The sequence below is a fragment of the Pseudorca crassidens genome, chromosome 10 (genome assembly GCF_039906515.1).
Source record: "Pseudorca crassidens isolate mPseCra1 chromosome 10, mPseCra1.hap1, whole genome shotgun sequence".
Lineage (NCBI taxonomy): Eukaryota > Metazoa > Chordata > Mammalia > Artiodactyla > Delphinidae > Pseudorca > Pseudorca crassidens.
The window spans coordinates 20,965,600-20,982,500 of NC_090305.1; the positions used below are offsets into that span (position 1 = coordinate 20,965,600).

General features: G+C 41.1%; 7 non-coding genes and 1 pseudogene across 7 annotated transcripts; 1 reads left to right on the forward strand and 7 right to left on the reverse strand.

Moving 5' to 3' along the window:
• Positions 1 to 2,573: 2,573 nt before the first annotated feature.
• On the reverse strand, positions 2,574 to 2,645 carry TRNAQ-UUG (transfer RNA glutamine (anticodon UUG)). The gene has a single exon. It is a non-coding gene; the product is annotated as a tRNA-Gln (tRNA).
• A 494-nt stretch (positions 2,646 to 3,139) lies between these two features.
• On the reverse strand, positions 3,140 to 3,211 carry TRNAQ-UUG (transfer RNA glutamine (anticodon UUG)). Its single transcript has one exon. It is a non-coding gene; the product is annotated as a tRNA-Gln (tRNA).
• Positions 3,212 to 4,292: 1,081 nt separating this feature from the next.
• Positions 4,293 to 4,374, reverse strand: TRNAS-UGA (transfer RNA serine (anticodon UGA)). The gene has a single exon. It is a non-coding gene; the product is annotated as a tRNA-Ser (tRNA).
• A 435-nt stretch (positions 4,375 to 4,809) lies between these two features.
• Positions 4,810 to 4,881, reverse strand: TRNAM-CAU (transfer RNA methionine (anticodon CAU)). Its single transcript has one exon. It is a non-coding gene; the product is annotated as a tRNA-Met (tRNA).
• Positions 4,882 to 5,292: 411 nt separating this feature from the next.
• On the reverse strand, positions 5,293 to 5,363 carry TRNAG-GCC (transfer RNA glycine (anticodon GCC)). The gene has a single exon. It is a non-coding gene; the product is annotated as a tRNA-Gly (tRNA).
• Positions 5,364 to 7,514: 2,151 nt separating this feature from the next.
• LOC137232764 (histone PARylation factor 1 pseudogene) lies at positions 7,515 to 8,528 on the reverse strand (annotated as a pseudogene).
• Positions 8,529 to 10,881: 2,353 nt separating this feature from the next.
• TRNAW-CCA (transfer RNA tryptophan (anticodon CCA)) lies at positions 10,882 to 10,953 on the reverse strand. The gene has a single exon. It is a non-coding gene; the product is annotated as a tRNA-Trp (tRNA).
• Positions 10,954 to 12,947: 1,994 nt separating this feature from the next.
• Positions 12,948 to 13,020, forward strand: TRNAR-UCG (transfer RNA arginine (anticodon UCG)). The gene has a single exon. It is a non-coding gene; the product is annotated as a tRNA-Arg (tRNA).
• The last annotated feature ends 3,881 nt before the right edge of the window (positions 13,021 to 16,901 follow it).

Consider the following 16,901-nt stretch of genomic DNA (forward strand, 5'->3'; position numbering starts at 1 on the left):
CTACTGTATGATCCAGCAATCCCAGTTCTAGGTATTTATCCAAAAGAAATGAAAACAGGATACTAAAAAGATATCTGCACTCCCATGTTTATTGCAGCATTTTTCACAATAGCCAAGATATGGAAAGAAATTGTGTCTGTCAACAGATGAATAGATAAAGAAAATGTGGTTGTATATATACACAAAGGAATATTATTCAGCCATGAGAATGAAGGAAACCCCTGCCATTCACAACAACATGGACCTTGAGGGCATTATGCTAAAAGAGGTAAGTCATACAGAGAAAGACAAATACTATATGATGTCACTTATATGTGGAATCTAAAAATATGTTGCCTTACATGGTAAAAGTGATTTTGCAGATATGGTTAAATTGAGGATTTCGAGATGGAAGGTTATCCGGGATTATCTAAGTGAACCTAAAGGAGGATCATATTCATTAGTAGGAAACATGACTGCAGAAGCAAGAGGCGATACAAGGAATAGGCCACTAGGTGAAAAAAAGCGAGGAAACATTCTTCCCTGAAGTCTCCAGAGGGAACACAGCCATGCTGACAACTTGACTTGTAATCTTTTGAACTTCAGAACTGTAAGAGAGTAAATCTGTGTTGTTTTAAGTCACTAAATTTGTGGTAATTTGCTACAGCAGCAATAGGAAGCTAAGACAGGTTCTAAGGCATTGATATGACTGGGGCTTAATAGGTGGAAGGAAGCTTGCAGGGCTTTTTCTGAAACAATTTTTAGAAACCAGAGGCATTCATGGGGGCTCTTGTTTTGCTGTCACAGAGCACTGAAGGATACATGTTCAAACTGTGGAGAGAGTCAACAGAAAGAATTTAGAGTCCCACTGACAGCTGGGACTGCTGTATTCAGAGACCAGAGGGTTAGCCATCACACCATGGGACCTTGGTATAACAAACCTTCAAGGTTAAGACTTGTATACTAATGCATCTGGTCTGTTGATCTTTAAAATGTTTCAGCATAGATTCAATCTAAGGAATATTAAGAGAGAGCCTCCTCTAAGGGCACAGTGGAGGCTCTCAGATGACTATGACAGCTAGGGTCTCACTCTATGGTTTGGATATTTTCAGGTCTGTGTTCAGAGTTCTGCAGCCTACAGAGCATTTGCCTGAGTTCCAGAGGAGAAAAAAGTCACAGGTGGGGCCTGTGACATATGAACTCTTAATCACCCAAGCACATAATTGACTTATAGGGATCTGATTGACTTTGGGCCGGCACCAGGCAAAGCAAAAAGCATCAAGAGGAGAGATTTTAGGGGGGAGGTAAGGGTGAGGGGGAGAGGGAAATTTTCAGTAGCCAGAGGAAAGAGCAAGGAGTTGGACGTTGATGGGAGAGAAGAAATGCAAGTTTAAGGGAGTGTCTATACATCAGAGTGTACTCCTGGTTAGGGAAAACGTGAGGGCAAGGTCACCAAAACTGAGACAAGTCCACTGAGATTTGAAGTCCAGGCGCTAACCATTACATCATGAGGCCCTTGAAGTTAGGTCCCTACCAAAAGACTGATGTGTACTCCTAACAGGTCAGTTTATCTTCAAAATAAAGTAGGCAACACATAAGCTTGTGGAGTTTGAACAGAGCCTCCTCTCATGGGTACAACTCTAAGATGTACTCAACAAGGGTACTGCTGTGTAGTAGGAACTTTCTCAGGACAGTGTTAGTGTTTGGAAGCCGCTGGAGCACTTTAAGTAGGCTCCAGGAAAGGAGGGACCTGAGTTAGAGGGACTGTAAAACATGAACACCTAATCATTGGAACCAGGATTCTAATTTAGCAGAATCTGAGGAACTCTGGGCAAAAGGCAAAAAGGGCCATCAGGTGTAAGGGGAAGTAGGGCTAGAATTCCGGAGGAAGGTAATCAGAGACAATCTTCTCTTGGCCAGTGGTTCTATGTTGCTTTGGTTGTTGACTTGGAAGTAACTAGCAGCGCCTACAGCTAGATATGTACATCTGGCTAACGATTTAGGAGAACCGATTTAGGAGAACCGTAGGGGTAAAATTGCTAAGATGTTGCTGAGGTCCCAAAGAGATTTGGACTCAAACTGCTGGATTCAGAGCCCAGAGTGCTAACCGTGGGGTCCTTACATGAGGAACTTTCTACTTGCTACTGCAATTTATATATATATATATATAATATATATATACACAAATTATATATATTACATATAAATTATATATATTGTTGTATATAATATATAGTATATATGTTATATATTATTATATATAACATACATATTATATATAATTTATATAGATAATTTATATAGATATATATTCCTACATTAGGCTGGTACGTTTTGAGGAGGCTTCAGAGAAGAGAAGATTTGCGAGAGGGGCCTCTGAGACATGAAGTGTTAAGACCCTGAGCATGCAAATTACTTAGGATCTGACTGTCTTCAGGAACCCAGGCAAGAGTAGTTGTCGAGAGAGTGAATGGTGTTCCAAGGGGCTCCTCGGGAGAAGGAAGCCTGAGTGGGAAGGTTATGCCCAGAAACCAGTATACATTATCGACTTGAGGGAAACACGGAGGAAATAGGCTGGCGACCAAAACAAAAGTAGGTCCCACCGAGATTTGAACTCGGATCGCTGGATTCAAAGTCCAGAGTGCTGACCATTACACCATGGGACCACCACTTGCTGGGGGATTTATGAATATTTATTGAAGAGTCTGTCATTCCATTCAGGGTTTTATGGACTATCGTTTTCATTTAAAAAATATTCATAGAGAATCTGCTGTATGCCAATCAGCAGAAGCTCCAAGTGAAACGCGACGACCAGGGTTCAGGGTTCACAGGCACTACGAACTTCTCAGGACCCAGTTCGTGTTAGAAACTGATGGAACTTGAACCCAGGACTGAGATCAGGGGTGGAAAACGTGAATAGTTACCCAGGGGGTAATCTAAATGACGAGAATCGGAGCAGATTCTGTGGCCTAGAGAAGGAGGAGGAGCAAGAGAGGACAAGTGTGGAATCCCAGAGGCAAGGGTAAGGAAAGCTGTTTTGCAGGACAGTGTCTCCTTGCTGACGGGGATGGGGTATCTTGCGCAAGTGCTTAGGTGTCTAGCCTCCTCGAGGTACCACGGTGATTTAAGAGACGAGGAGGGAAGACACTAAAAGACTAACAGGTCCCACCGAGATTTGAACTCGGATCGCTGGATTCAAAGTCCAGAGTGCTAACCATTACACCATGGGGCCCCTGCCATTTTCTCGCCCCACGCTTTTAGGAACGTGTCTGCTGTGCGTCGTATGCGCTTCATTGGAAAGATTTGTCTTAGATGAGCGAAAGCCTCACCTTCATTGCTCCGCAATGCGAAAAGCCTAGCAGAGCTCACTCTGCTTGGAATTTTTTCTCAGGGCCCCCGGAGGGTTTGAGTACCGGCGTTCCTTGCAAAATCAAAACTGTGCCTTTACTGAATTTCTAACCTGGGCCATGAACGTTTGTCTACATATGGTGTCAACACTTAAAAATCCCTTAGGACATGTGTGAATATAGAAAACGCAAGAAGAAAAAACAAGTTCAAGATAAGATAGGAAATTACTGGTAATTTCGGGAATAAGAAAAACCTTTTTCCTTTTTGAGTATTTTTACATCCTTCTTTTTGCTTATCCGCATTTCCTAATGGATCGACTGCAAGTTTAATACAAGATGAATTTTTGTTATATTTACTCTTATTTATGTTGCATATACTGTATGTTTATGTATTAGAGTTTTAGCGAGCAAAACAGTTTTGTTGTTGTTGTTGTTGTTGTTTTGAAATTAAGCCCAAATCAGAAAACAGTTTTGAAAATTCTTTAACTGGTACTTCCTCCCTACAGTCTGGCCTCCTAAGTGGAATGATAAGAGGGCTCCAGAAGGAGGAAATATTGGAAATTTCTGTTTGAGATACTGATTCCCAAACATCAAAATACTCACGAGTGGAATAGTGATGCACTGGATATACCCAAATTCTTGGAAGAACATCGAAAAAATAGAGGCAGGCGACGTTCGGAAGTCAGACCTGAGCTGAATTTCAGATAGGGAGATAGCAATGCAAAATGAACTAAAGCCTGAGCATTTTTTCAACATATTTATGATGGTCTCAGAAATCCCTAGCGTTTACCAAAGTAATTTTCAAAGATTTTCTCTACATACAGTTATACTAAAGGACTAGAACTACCTGCTTCCAGTTTTATGGAGAAAGATAATAATAATCAGTAAAACAGTATATTCCGTGTTGTTTCACCGTTTCTGTAGCTGGTACAGCAAGTATTTCGACCTGGAGGGAAAACAAAACTTCGTAGCCGGCAGGATTCGAACCTGCGCGGGGAGACCCCAATGGATTTCAAGTCCATCGCCTTAACCACTCGGCCACGACTACATAACTGACTGAATTGTCTACATATATTCCCATGAGGAATAATATCTTTCCTCTTACAAACGTTCTTTAATTTCGACAACAGTTCTGGAATGCCTGTCATAATGGGAAAAAGCTCAGTAGATTGAGATGTTGGTTACAGACGTAATTACAAATTGTAACACTTGTCTGACTTACAAGATACCAAAGACTTTACCAAGGTCACATTCCAATCCCTAAGAGGTGTAGTGGTCTCCAAATCTGAGAGATCAAGTTACCAGACATAATGAATAAGATTTATCTCTGTCAAAAACAGGAAATATGTATTTTTAACAAACCACTTTGGGGATTCTTACACATCCCGAACTGTCCCACAAACTCAATCTGATGGTCTCTTGTAATCTTTATTCAATCCCTTTCTTTCTAAAATCAAGTTTCAATCAAGAAAATCGCCGATGCTAGCAGAGGATGGTTTCGATCCATCGACCTCTGGGTTATGGGCCCAGCACGCTTCCGCTGCGCCACTCTGCTAACATGCAACCACGCGTTTTTCAATTCATATTTCAAGGGGATAAATTTTGGCATTTTCTTGGCTCTAAGAGATTGTGAATATCTTCCTATGGCTGTAAGAGTAGGAATACTATATTTATGTCCACACGTGGCTACACTCCACCTCCAAATACTACTGACTTGGAATTCACCTTCGAAAGACTTCTATCAATTGAGGTAGGAGTTTCCTTGAGCTCGGACAAGATGACTTTCCAGGTTATTGGAAAACCAAATGCACGCCAACGGGTACAATTTATAAAGGTGAAATTGTACAAGGAGGATTAACTTTTGCTTCTCTCAGTCACACTCGGATACCAGAAGCGTAATTATCTTAAAATGTTTGTTGTTTTTCAGTGAAAATATTTTACTCCGCAGCCGAGGGAAAAGGAGAGTTGCATTGGCCGGGAATCGAACCCGGGCCTCCCGCGTGGCAGGCGAGAATTCTACCACTGAACCACCAATGCCCTATCTGTTCACGACTTTTTAATTGGCCTCATATAGTTATAATTATATTGTCCCTAAATTGTTAGTAAAAGAGTGAAGATGTATGTTCTTTTCCCTAGGATTTTCTTAAATCCAGTTAAATAAAAGACGATATCTAAATTTTCTAGGAAAACCTGTGAACTAGAAGGAAGCTGAAACTGCTGATATGTGACTCTTGGAGGCTTTTGAAAATGAAAAACACCTATAAATACCCGACACATAAAAATATCTTTCTCCATCCCTCCCTCAATTTATATCTTTAATGAAAACACTTTCTGAAAATCTCTCATTTAGGATGCAAGCAAGTTCGGTTAATTACTAGGCCAAAGTGCTCAATTCAAGTTTGAAACACCAAGTTACTTCATTTTGGAAAAAAGACCTTCTATTGTCCTTCTGTTTATGGAGACACAAGTTTGGCACGGAGGGTATTGTCAACGGAAGCAGTATAACAAAGAAAATAATAAAGGAAAAATATAATTCTCCCAATTCCTTCTCCTTACTTGTCTCTGGAGAGGATGACCACCAGTTGCCGAGGTCGCTGTGGCCCTTTGGAACAAAAAGCCAAAAGGGGCCTGGAAATAAATAAGAGTTATCATCTCTGTTTTTCAGGACTTTTCAGTTCGTTTGGAGAAAAAACCAACAAGAGAAAACCACTGACGATCAATGAAAATAATCTACTGAAATGAGTCTTGAGTTTGGGCTTTAGGAAAGTAATGGACTCTGATAGCCTGGATTATAAAGCATGTGAAAGCCAGGAGGTTTTTCACTCTAGTTTCTATCTCTTCACCTCTTCTTCAGAATAAAGAAGTTGTAGTATTTATTTGGCAGCTGTGATTAGGATGCTTTGAAGGGAAAGAATTGCAGAAAGACTTTTAGCAAATTACGAGGTTATTAATGTTGCTCTTAAAGGAAGAATTTGGGCCATAAATTAGGTTTCAACAAATCCTAGCAACAGAATAATACATAACTGAACAGTATGAGAGATATAAATAAACTTGGTCAAGTTACCTAATTTGTTTGTTTACTCATACGTAAATAGGCCTAGCAGTAGTTGATTTACATTCCTCTAAGGACTGTAAAGGTATTGTAAATTTAAATGATGCCTATGAAAGCCTTGAAAAATAGTATAAAACCACCAGATAAATATTAGCTACTGATTTTTTATTTCATGGAACTTTTTAATGAACCACTGAAAGTCAGAAGTTGTATCTTCTATTATAAACAGAAATCTTCAGTATAATGATCATAGATGGTGCTCACGTTAGTTGTACTGAATTGGTTGCATAATGTAGGCTCTTCTGAAACAAATATCTAAAGTATGTTCTTTGTGTGTGATATAAAAATAATCTTTGCAATGTTCACTCTATTTCCTAAGATTTTATTTACCATTTCTCAAATGCTACCGCCTCAAAATGTCACCAAAAACCTCACTGAAAGAACAAAGCTAAGTTTATTGGACAAGAGAGAACACTATCTCAGAAGTCTTAATAGTGTCTCAGAGGGGAGAGGAAAAAGTTTAGCTATTCAGTGAGATTTTCAAAATCTGGATTTTTTGGTGAGTCAAAGTAGTAAGGACTGGATAAGGATCATGATATATTTTAGGATTGGTAGACACAGTTAGGAGATGATTTTGAGGTAGAATGTTGTATTTATTATCTATTGCTGTATAACACATTGCCCTAAAACTTAGTGGCTTAAAACAATAAAAATCTACTATCTCATATTTTCTGTGGGTCTTAAATTCAGGAGTGGCTTACCCAGGTAGGGTGTCTCTTACAAGGTTGCAAACAAGATGTTGACAGAAGTTGCAGACATCTGCTTACTTGGGGCTAGAGAATTTTCTCCTTCTCCTCCCCCTCCCCTCCCCCTCCCCCTCCCCCTCCCCTCCCCCTCCCCTCCCCTCCCCCTCCCCTCCCCCTCCCCTCCCCTCCCCTCCCCCTCCCCTCCCCCTCCCCCTCCTCCTCCTCCGCCTCCTCCTCCTCCTCCTCCTCCTCCTTCTCCTTCTCCTTCTTCTCCTCCTCCTCCTCCTTCTCCTTCTCCTTCCCCTTCCTCTTCCTCTTCCTCTTCCTCTTCCTCTTCTTCAATGTGTCCATCAATTTACTCCTCTGTATTCCTTAAAAACAAAATAAAAATCACAAGTTTAATACCAATGCTTTAAGTTGGTCTATATTTTCTTTACTTCTATTTGCCAGATGATCTTCAATGATTTCTGGGAAGAGATTCCTCTTCAACAGATTACATACAGGAGGGAAAAGCTGGCCAGCAACTTTATGAAAATAGTGTGAACTCTAGCAAAAGAGGTCCATTCCCAACTCAAGCCCCATGCCATAATCACATTCATCATTAGCAAAATGCACAGAAGTCATCACTTCCTGAATGGGGGCAAAAAATTTTTCTCTCTCTTCATCACTTGCTGCCTCGACAGTTGTCTTGCAAATTCTCTTGAGGTTGGCATCTGTTTCAGGGAGCTCTCTGTACCCAACATCATTTTTATTTACTGGGTCAATCAAGCCAGCACCAGGAATGGTCTTTGTCACAACTTTCTTATCTCCCTGGTTTCTTATCTCTCTGGCTGCTTCTGTGAGCTTTTCATCTGTGTTTTTCAAGACACTAGTTTTCTTTTTATCTGTTACTTCTTTAAGCCTTTTCATCAAAAATAATTGACTGCAACAAACACTTTATCTTCATTTTGAACAATTATGTAATTTTTCTTTGCTTCATTTGTGCCCACATATACAGGAGGTTCATCAGAATTCTTGAATTACCTCCTGTGGGACTGAGTTTTATTATCTCCAATAAATGGTGTGGTACTCAGGAGTATTATAGTACTATTCCCACTTACGGTTAAAATTCAGCCTTGCTGATTTTTTCTTCATTTTATGTTTTTTAGCAAGGACATCATAAGGACCCAGTAATTGAATACAAGGCTTGCGGACAGTGAAGCAGCTGGTTTTTCAGGACCAAGTTCTTCATAGAACTTCCAGAAGTGATAGCAATCATGAAGCAGAGAAAGCGTATAATGCTTTTCTAGTTCTTTTTAAAGATCACCAGAGATATAAGCTTTATTTACTCATCTTCACACCAACTGCTTTTTCACACTGTTGCCCCTCCCCAACCTGCCTGTGCTTCCTGCTGCTGCCAACCATTCTGGAGAATTCTCTGCTAAACTCAGTCACTTGGCTATTGAATTGAAACTTCAGTTCTTCACCACATGGGCCTCTCCATGGGAGTATCCTCCTGACAGGGCAGCTGGCTTCCATCAGATCAAGTGGTCCAAGACAGAAACTTGAAGAAGCTGCAACCTCTTAGTACTTAGTATGACAATGCCAACCTCCACATTATTCTATTCACTCAAAGCAAGTCACCAAGTCCAGTCCACACACAAGCGAGGAAAATTAGTCTCCATGTCTTGAAGGAGTGAACATGTTTGAAAGCAAAGCAAGGGCTGAAAGAGTACTGCAGGTAGTCTGGTAAACTGTCATCTGATCCCTTCTATTAAGAAGCTGATGGATCTTTCAAGAGATTCCTGGAATAAACAACAGAGTTCTTGGAATAAACAAAGTTAGGTGCAATTTTTATCTTTCTGAGCAAGAGTCCCCTTCTACTGGGTGTTAAAACCTACTTCCTAGTATTCTGAATTTTTTAATGAAGGTTTGGTTTGACATTTTATGGAAATGATATGTTGGCTTCTACATCGAAACAGATGAGAATATAACATGCCCTTATCAAATAAATATTGGAGTCAATAAATATGGTTATAATATATAAGTATGTCAGATACTCTAACTAGATGATATGCTGGGGATTGAGGTGGAGAATGAGACTCAAATGCTTGGCTCAAGATAAATCTAGTGAAAAGAGAAGAGCATATAGAAAATCTAAAATTGGGAAATCCATGTGTGAGACAGAGTAAAAATGTCATTTAGGAAAATCAGTCATCCAGACCTGATTACTACCTTGTGACCACCTGTTATAAGGTGTGGCCCTCAGATTTACTGGTAGAGCAAACTCAGTGAAATTACCACCTGAAGGGAATTAGGCCCTAGAAACTGATTCTCACTAGTAAGACTCACAGGATCCTGATGTTACAAATCAGAATACAATTTATTAATATAGAAGGGAGTTTATAACTTTTCAAGACTGAAATACTCATAGCCACAGTTCAGATCGCCTTGATCCTGGCCCTGAGGCTCTCCAGAGGCCAATTTAGCAATAAGAAGGAGGGCTTATGACATACCATTGACAAGGACTGCCTCTTTGACCAAACTTTACTCAGGCTCCTCTGAGCCCTCCTCTCTGCTAGGCCTTAACCTTGGCCTACTGAGTCCAATTTTAGCAAGAATCCTGCTAAGCCAGTTTATTGAGAATCCCTCTACCCTTGATAACTAATCAAGCTCCTGTTTGTAATTTTCCATCCTCTGACCCCCCTCACCCTGCCCACTTGCTATAAATCCCCAGCTATCCTTGCTATTATTCAGAGCTGAGTTCAGTTGTGTACTGGAGTCTCTTACTATCCTAGCTTGAATACAAATCTGTCAGATCCTTTTTAACAAGTGTTCAGTGCAATTTCTCTTTAACACTATCAGAGGAAAAGAAAGTGAGGCCCTGCCCTGGGACGGAGCAACACCATTTGAGGAACTGAAAGAAGACCTCTGTGACAGGGTTAATCAGAACGGTTGCTTATTATTTTGTTTTAAGCTGGGGAATGTCAGGATAAGATTTGCATTTTTTAAAAAAAGCATAATAAGGACACTGATCAAACTGAGAAAGAGGAGGTCTGGGAAGAAGACTAAAGAGGTTCATGTCAATACCCGGGCAAGACGTATGATGGAAGGAAGGAGGCCATGTGGTAACAAAGAGAAGAGGATACATGGGATATAACATTTTAGGAGGTAAAACTCCCAACTTCCTGATCGGATTGGGAAAAGGAGGGGCGGGGTGGGGGGAGGAGGAGGGAGGGGGAGGGAGGAGGAGGGAGGAGGAGGAGAAGAAGAAGTGTCCAGGATGGTTCCAGGTTCCAGGCTCAGCGGGGTAGTGGCGGGCAATGAATCTGAGAAAAACGCACGACTTGTTGTAGGCAGATAGGCAAAGGAACAGTCAGGAGGCAAAAGAGCGCCGAGGGTGAGCCTGGGAAAACGCCAACATTTTAGGGCCTTAGTGGTCCTCAGCAGTTAAAGACGCGGAAAGAAACAATCATAGAAGATAGGGAAACCAGAAGACTATGCATTCTCTGGTGCCAAAAAGGAGAGTGTTTAAATTAAATCTCTCGGTTAAAGAAAGTTGCCCATTAGGGGAATTCGTCCTCGTTCTAGAATTCCAATGGCAAGTTAAGGGCAAACGTATGCCACTGAAACTCTGTTAGAGCAGCTACTCTGTCTTCTTTATCTCATCTTGGGCTTAGAAGCCTTAACTGGTCTCAAGGCCGACTACACATGCCCAAGAGGAAAGAAGCCGCATGCTCTTCATTTCTCCCCCTACCCAAAAGACAACCCAAGATCCTGACCCCGACGTGATTTGAACACGCAACCTTCTGATCTGGAGTCAGATGCGCTACCGTTGCGCCACGAGGTCACAGAAATAAGTAGCCTTTCTCCTACATTAGAATTTAAAAAATACTTTCTCCTCGCCCCAGGCTCTAAAGGTTTATTCCTTTTTATTGGTCGATTTGATCATTTTTCTCGCCACTATTCATAGCTTCGCTAATGCTTGGTGGAAAAAGATAAGGGATTAACCAGATTAAATATTAATCCAAAAAGCCCAAGTGCTCCATGTAGGGGAAACTCAGTGGTTTCTCGCGTTCGATCTTTCCACTTGTCGGAATTTTCCTGTTTTGAGAAAAACTGTGTACGTACTGAGTTTAGATCCGCAATGAAACAGGAGTAAGAATTGCCACGATGTTCGAACTACCACTTTTCCTATAAATTCACTAGACTTCTCCTCTTCTGAAAAAGACTACTAGCCTTGCCCTGCCCTGCGGTGTCAGGCCTCGCCCCCCACTCCCCCTCCCCTCTTTTCTCAGCGCTCGCCTGACCTCATTCTCAACCTGGTGAAAAGCTGCTTTATCCTCAAAGCCTAGCGTAGATGGCATGTCTTCCCGAAACCCTCACTTCTCAGTGGGATTTCGTGGGCCTTCGGGTCTCTACAGTGTACACGTGCCATTCATTTCACAACAACTCGAAGCAAATTGCTAATATTCACTGAGTTCTTGCCATTTTCTGCCAGCCCTGTGCTCATAGATCTTCCTCCAGCCAGTGATTCTTAAAACGTGCATCCGTCGGGAACTTGTTAGCAATACAAGTCCTCGGCCAAACCCCAGGCCTACAGAATCGGAAACTCTGGAGGCAGACCCCAGCACTCTGTGTTTTAACAAGTCCTCCCTGATTGTGATGCAGGGAAAAGTTTGAGAATACTGCCCCAGCCTAGCCACCCGAAACTTTGCTCACTCCAAAAAAAAAAAAAAGATTAACTTTCAGTCTTCTTCCAGGATGGTGGAGGGGCAATGTGGTATTAGTTTGCTGCCCTAGCAAAGGACCCCAGATTGAGTGGCTTAAGCAACAAGTTTATTTTCTCACAGTTCTGGAGGCTAGAAGTCCGAGAACAACCCTGTCAACAGGTTTGTAGATGGCGGTCTTCTCCCTGCATCTTCACGTGGTCTTTCCTCTGTGTGTCTGTGTCCTGTTCTTTTTTTGATAAGGACACCAGTCATAGCATCAGGGTCCACCCATATGACCTCATTTTACTTTAATTACCTTTTTAAAAGCCCTATCTCCAAACAAAGTCACACTCTGAGGTACTGGGAGTTAGAACTTCGACATATTTGGGGTAGGAGGGGAGACACGAGGACACAATTCAGCTCCTAACGGGCAGTTCCCAGGTGAAGCTACTGCTGACAGTTCCTGAGCCTGGCATGGAGTGTGAGGATGGAGGTTCTGTGGTGTAAATCTCATAGCCTCTTCGCTTTTCCTACACGACCTCTTTAGGATTCAGCTTTCTCGGGTCTGACAAGTCAGCTATCACACTTCAATCGGCTCTCCAGATTACATAATTTTGTTGCTATTATCTCCTCTCCCGAACTTTTGGTTCAATTTGAATTTATGTTTTAGAGTTGTTTTGAGTGGGATTTCTGGAGTGCACAGAAGTGAATTCTTGCCTTTCATCCACAATCTTTACCTGAAAGCACCGCAAAGCAGCGGTGGTTCCCTGAGTATATAAAGCAATCCGGCTCTATCTTTTCCTCTCCTTCATCTCTCAGCTCAAGCGCTCCTTCCCTGCTGTGGCCTTTCTCCCTGATTTCCATCAAAAGGTAAACTGAGGAACTGAAAGAAGATAAAGCACTATTAAAGCACTCTATTATTTGTTATTATTAGTTACAACTTCTTGGTAGTTACGTCGGTTGTAACTTTGCCGTACTTTTGACCGTTAGGTTCAATTTGTTTCCCCAGCTAGACTGTAAGATTTTTGAGGCGTTGGAAATGCTTTCGTTTGCGATAGTAATTTCAGTGTTACAATTATAGTTGAGATTATTTTCTTTGAACAAATTACCCAGAGCACTATTACTGTGGCAAGACCACGTGGCCTAATGGATAAGGCGTCTGACTTCGGATCAGAAAATTGAGGGTTCGAATCCCTTCGTGGTTGCTATGGGGTTAACCTATTGCTACTCAGAAACTACCTGAGGACATGCATGGTGGTCATTCTAAATAAAACAATTTTCTTAGTTTTTCTTAGTTAAAGCCGGTAATCAGAAATCTCCTGCATGGTTAAATTCTTAATAAAACAATTTTCTCAGTTATACCTGAGGACATGCGTGGTGATCATTCTTAATAACACAATTTTCTTAAAGTCGGTAATCAGAAATCTTGATAGTTTTATACTCCATGTACCTCCGCTCCACACCCTTTCCTTTGTTTTTGTTTCTTTTTACCCGTCCAGTGTCTGCTTATCTCTGTCTCCACAGTATCCACCAAACAGTCGGTTCTCGGTTCTCCCGGTCTGCTCTCAGCAAAATTTGGTCTGCGGACCAGTGGCAACATCCGGGAGCTTCTTAGAAATGCAAGGTTTCCCAGCCAGTCCCAGTTCCGTCTCAGCACTACGCCTGAACTACAAAATTAGAATTTGGGGAGGGGGGCTCAGGAATCTGTGTTTTAACCAACTACCCAAAACTGAGTTCTATACACACTCGAGTGTGAAAACCATTCTGGACCTTATAGCTGCATAACGTCTCTCAGGTTCTTCCAGCCCACTCGACGATGGTGCAAATACCTCAGACACAGCCTTTCATGATTTAGCGCGAACTACCTGCGTTCTTTTTTTTCCTTTTCTTTTTTCTTTTTTTTTTTTTCTTTTTTTTTTTTTTTGCAGGTGCAGTTTGCTTCCTCGGAGATGGGGTTGATTTAGTTATCTTCACAACGAGATTTCTCCATTGGACACTTAGTCCATCAGCTTACTTTATTTTTTGAATGTACATATTTTTTGTTGTTGAGATATAGTTGATTTACAATATTATATTAGTTTCAGGTGTACAACATAGTGATTAAAAAATTTTATAGGTTATACTCCATTTAAAGTATAAAATATTGACTATGTTACCTGTGCTGTACAACATATCTTTGTAGCTTATTTGCTTTATACATAGAAGTTTGTACTACCTGCGTTCTAAGACTGTTACAACAGGGGAAATGTGAAGCTGCCATAGAACCCCGAGGGAAGTCCGGGCTGCAGGGAAAGGCAAGAAAAACGTCAACAAATTTGCCAAACTGCCTTCTAACAAATGCAGCAAAATGGTAGAAGGTTCACCATCTGTAATCCTTAGAGAAATAATAGACCCAGGAAAAGAGCATTAATGATCTTAAAACCCTTAGGAATAGGTTATTGGGAAACAATATGTGTGTAGTCAAGTATCACCCCAAGATTATTTGCTAGTTGCAAAGAGAAAAAGAAAGAGCCCTGGGGGCACTACTTTAGCTTCACCATTAGTGGGGTGTCCTGACAAGTGCCTCCTGATGTGAAGTACTTTATAAAGTGCACAGTGTCAAGCCCACAATTTTTAATCTAATGTAAGCCATCAAAGGGTTCTAACCAATCATTTAGACTTAACTTCTAGTTTAGAGGAATAAACTAAAAGTTGCCATGAGGAGTCAGTGAGACAAATTCAGAATGTGGGACGTTCTGGAAGAGGCTTGGACTTTTTAAAAAGTCAATGTCAAAACAATAACAACATCAACAGAAAGCTGGAAGCCTGTTCTAAACTAAAGGGAACTAAGGAAACATTACAACCCAAAACAGTGAATGAACTTTGGTGGGATCCGGGTAAGAGAAACTGGCTCCAAAAGACATATTAAAGAAATTGAAATAAGGACAGGGTATGAGATGTTTTTATAAAGAATTGCTAGATTTTTTTATTTATGATAATGGTATTGTGGTTATATGAGACATGTTTAGATGATACATGTTTATGTGTATAGGGTATGATGTCTTCAAATGAATTTCGTATGATTCAACAGAAAAAGGCAGATAAGACTAAGAGGGCAAAATGTTAACAATTATTGAATCTGGGTGGTGGCTATACACAGAATTCCCTATTCTTTCAATTTTTTTAAATGTTTGAAAATTTTTATAATAAAAGTTTAATTTTTAAAAAAAAAGCTTGACAGAAGCTGTCCTGTTTAAAGAAAAGCTCGGCTCCTAGGAGACAAAACAGAGGATCAGCAGCAAGAAACCAGCACCCTGTGAGGAAGGGCAGATCCTTTATGCTTCAGGAGTCCAGGCTCCCTTGACAGAGTGGCCAGAAAGAGAGCTGAGAAGGTTAGATAGATGCCCGTGACGAGGGCCTCCTATGCCATCTGTGATCTTCCCCGCCGGCTACAGAGTAATTTTAAAGACTTTAAAGGAGGGAAGGGACCCAATCTGATTTACGTTCTCAGATGAACACAGCAGTTAGTGTTGACATAGCCCTACCTACGTAATCTGCCCTAAACTACGTCTCTCGTGTTATCTCTCGTTGCTGCCCCTCTCTGTACGCCTCCAAAAAGCAACGTTCCAGCCAGACAGCACTTTCTTCCATTCTCCCCTTTTCTGTGAGGTTTAAGTCTAGACCACCGCTCCCCTCTCCAATCTGGCTCACTCCCACACATCCTTCAGATCTGAGTTTAAATATGATTCATTCCACATATATTTACTGAGTGTCCATTTGCCCATTCAAAAGTAATAAAGGTATAACAGGAATATTTCTTTGTGAAACTTGGAGTCTAATGAGTGACTCTCTCCAGGCAGCCACCTAAGACATTCATGACTGGGATCTTCACTCTTCCTGTGGGCTACTACGGCACAGTGGACCTCTCACTTGTCATACTCAATGGTAAGTGTTTACTTCTGTAATTGTTTATTCTAGAAATCCCTCAGAAGAGTGGCCACACTTTTCTTGCTCTCCACTGAGTGAGCAGCACCTAGCCAAGTGTCTGGCATGCAATTGTGCCCAGAATAAAAATTTTGAAACAATGAAGAAATGAATGAATCTGTTCAGGGACAAGGGACCGGAGGCCAAAAGACTTCCAAGAAGTCGTTGCAGTAACTCCTATGAGAAACTGTTAGAACCCTATCTAAGAAAGTGGGTCTGACGGTTGGGAGGAAGAACCAGATCTGAGAAAAAATTAGGAGGTTGAACCAGAGACCTGGTAACCTGTGGGCTGTGGAGAGAAAATCAGAGAGAGGACGGATAAGGGGAATTCTGAGTCTTTGGGTTTGGTACCTGGGTGCTCCTGTCAAAAATTTGGGTTGTTGGAGGAGTTTCAAGTTTTGGGGGAAAGGATAGAGCATTCGTTTGGGGATGTATTTCTTTTGAGATGCCTATTGACATGCAAAAAGAAATAACTAGGACAATTGTGTCCAATTCTGGAGCCCAGAAGAGAGGTCTGGGCTGGAGATAATTTTCAATCCATCACACATAAGCTGTGGTTTATCCATCATGCCCTGTCCTTCTTCTGTTCATGGAATGAAGCTGTTGATGAAAAACAAAATCTTCTACTCGCACATTAATACAACCACATGCATACACATACAGATAAGATTGTGATAATGGTTGTGTAGTTTCAGAAAAGTGGAGATCCTGGGGTTATGTTCTTGGAGGTGGTCTTTGCAAATATTTTTAAACATTATCCATAGAGTATCAGATAAAGTTGTTTTTCCTCTTGTGAGAAAAGGCCCCGTGCAATGAAGTGGATCTGATTCTCAGAAATATTTTCTAATTTCCTATTTTATTCAAAAATATTCTATCTACTGCTTTAAAATATTTTTAGCTTTACAGAGAGACAGAAGATGGGGTTCCCTGTAGAACATTTTGATAGATCCTCATTCTTGAATTTTAAAATGAGGGTTACAATAGCTGCTGACATTTGTTGAGCCCTTACTATATTCCAGGCACTAGACTAAATGTCTGAAGACATAGGGTACCTGTAAGGAGCAGCTTTGTCGGATTATTTATTGAGGATAAATCTCCTGAGATAAATCTTCAAAAATAGGGA